The 2,500-nt window shown below is 48.4% G+C and overlaps 1 protein-coding gene across 2 annotated transcripts in view; it reads right to left on the bottom strand.

The window, feature by feature from the left end:
• The window catches only part of AGPAT3 (1-acylglycerol-3-phosphate O-acyltransferase 3), a 1,609,180-nt gene that overhangs the window by 900,281 nt on the left and 706,399 nt on the right, over nucleotides 1-2,500 (bottom strand). The window lies entirely within an intron of this gene.

The raw sequence follows: 2,500 nt of genomic DNA, 5'->3' as shown, positions 1-2,500 counted from the left end.
CACGGGCATGTTGTCTGATTGAAAAGCAACAGTCCCTGATGGAAAAGCGTGGTGCAATGCTAACACTAGAAGCACAGCCCGTAGTTCCAGGGCACTGATATGCAAATTGGTCTATGCTGATGACCAAGTCGCTTGGACCATCTATCCCTGAAAATACCTCCCAACCCAGTCAGGGAAGCATCCGTGATCACTGTGGCCTTGGGCTGCGGTGGTGAAAATGGTCGACTCCACAGAGATATGTCTGACAGCATCCACCAAAGTAAGACCTTGCATAGATTTGTTAAACGAATTTGGAAAGATAATGGAGTTAACACTGACCATTGTGTTAATAAAAGCCACTGAAGTATTCTCATATGTAGTCTTGCTAGCGTAACAATTGTTTTTGTTGAAGCCATTGTCCCCAAGATATGTAGGACTGCCCGAGCAGGCACCTTGTCTCAGGGGAGCATGGCTCAGATCTGAGAAAAGTCTTTCTGATCTGTGATTAGGCAGGGAGACTGTGGAAGATAGAGTATTCAGCATTGCCCCTACGAATTTCAAGGACTGGGCCGGGGTCAAATGACTCTTCTCCATATTTAGAGAAATCTCTAAATGCTGTGCCTGTAGTAGAGTGTACTGACATGCCATTATCAGTAGACGCTTGGTGGGAGAGGTGTGGAGCCAATCATCCACGTTTAGAAACACCTAGAATCCCTGCAATCTTAAGTGAGTTGCTACCACTGCCACGCATTTGGTAAACACTCTAGGGGCTGTAGAGAGGCCAAAGGGCAGTGCTCAAAAAACTGGTAGTGACTGGCTCTCAGTCAGAAGTGGGAGAATCTTCTGGATCGCTTGTCCATCTCGAAGATCTATAGAGCACATCCAATCACCTTTTTCCAGGAAAGGAAGAATAGACTGAAAGTGACCATTCAGAACTTTGTCTGCTTGACAAACTTGTTTAAGATACTGAGGTCCAAAATGGGTTTCCAGTCCCCTGTCTTTTTTAACACTAAAAATAACCTTGAATAGTTTACACGTTTGAGTAGAACCTGGATCCTATCTGGTCTGGTGGGATTATTTGGATGACTCTTTTCTGAAGCAGCTTTAGAACTTCTTGAGCAGCGGTTTCTCTTTGACCGGGTAGAATGTTGGGAATATGTTTTGGAGATTTAGGGTGAAGATTGAAGGGGATGTGATAACCTCTGGTAATAATCTGCTGCACCCAGGAGTCTGAGGTGATATTTTGCCAGGCATGTTGGTGCAGCAAGAAACGTCTCCCGACTGCTTCCAGAAGAAAGCAATCAGGCCACTCTTCAAGAGCTGGTAGGGCTGGCCAGAGAAAGAATGTCTCAGTCCCTGATTGTGCGGACACCCCTGCCCTGAAAGTGGCATCTTCCAGAAGAGTTACCCCCTCTGCCCAGTGGAGTATACTCACCACATGTGTCATGGAAAGGACCCTGGGACTTCTTGTGCCACATTTTTCCACTCCTCTGATTCCTACAGAAGTATCGTTGGGGACTGGAAAAAACAAACACCTATGGCAAACAGGGTCTTACAGTCCTGCTCACAGCTGGTTAGCATGTCTTTCAGTTTCAATCCGAAAAGGGAAGAAGGTTTGACTGGAGCATTAAGGAAAGAAGCCTTGAAAGGGTCCGCGAAGTCGCAGAGGTGCATCCAAGTGCGATGTCTCATGACAACGCCTGCATCCACCAATCTAGTCGCCCTTTCGGTTGCATGGGAGACCAACATCATGGATAAGTTACAAGTGGACTCAAGGGTGCGAGCTCTGAGGCCACCTTATCCCGGACCTCATCATTTACAGCTCCTGCTAGTGTTCCAGAGAGCTCCGTGAAAATAATGTGAAATATGCCAGGTAATCCAACAACCGAATGGCAAAGGTTGAAAAGGTGACTGTCCACTTCCTTAGTCTGTCCAATGCCCGGGACTCCTTGTTCGGGGGATGAACAGTGTGGCTCTACTCAGCGAGCTCTTTCTTTGTTGCAGCCACCACCACCACCATAGTGTCTACAGGAAATCCTTTACACCAATGAGGGCAATCTTCAGGGGGACATAAGAATTTATCCGGACTCCGGGGGATAGGCACGCTGCACGACGAGCTGGACAAGCTTGCCGGCAGGCGGAGTCACCCAGGCGGCAGACGGCCAGGCACGGAAGGCCTGCAAGAACACGGACTCCTCAGAGGATGGGTTTGTGGACTTCCAATCCCCTCGCTGTTTCAAAATTTCAAGGATGTCTCCAAAGGAAACATCTTCAGGAGGAGATTTTGGGAACCCTTCCCCTTCATCATAGTCTGTGTCTTCCATGAGAGACTCTTCAGGGGAGTCTATGTGCTTCATCTTGCATGTTCTCTTCCTCGGAACCTCCTCGGCGGGGACTTCCAAAGAGGACTCGGGAGACAGGATGCCCTGTTCAAGGGTATCTTGTGGCTCCTGTACCTGGTGTCCTGCAGTGGCAGACTGTGTCAGCTGAGGTGTAGAGGGAATGTACATATGGTGTTCCA

The sequence above is a fragment of the Protopterus annectens genome, chromosome 5.part0, assembly GCF_019279795.1.
Source record: "Protopterus annectens isolate FY-2018-M chromosome 5.part0, PAN1.0, whole genome shotgun sequence".
NCBI lineage: Eukaryota > Metazoa > Chordata > Ceratodontiformes > Protopteridae > Protopterus > Protopterus annectens.
This window is presented reverse-complemented; position numbering and strand designations above follow the sequence as displayed.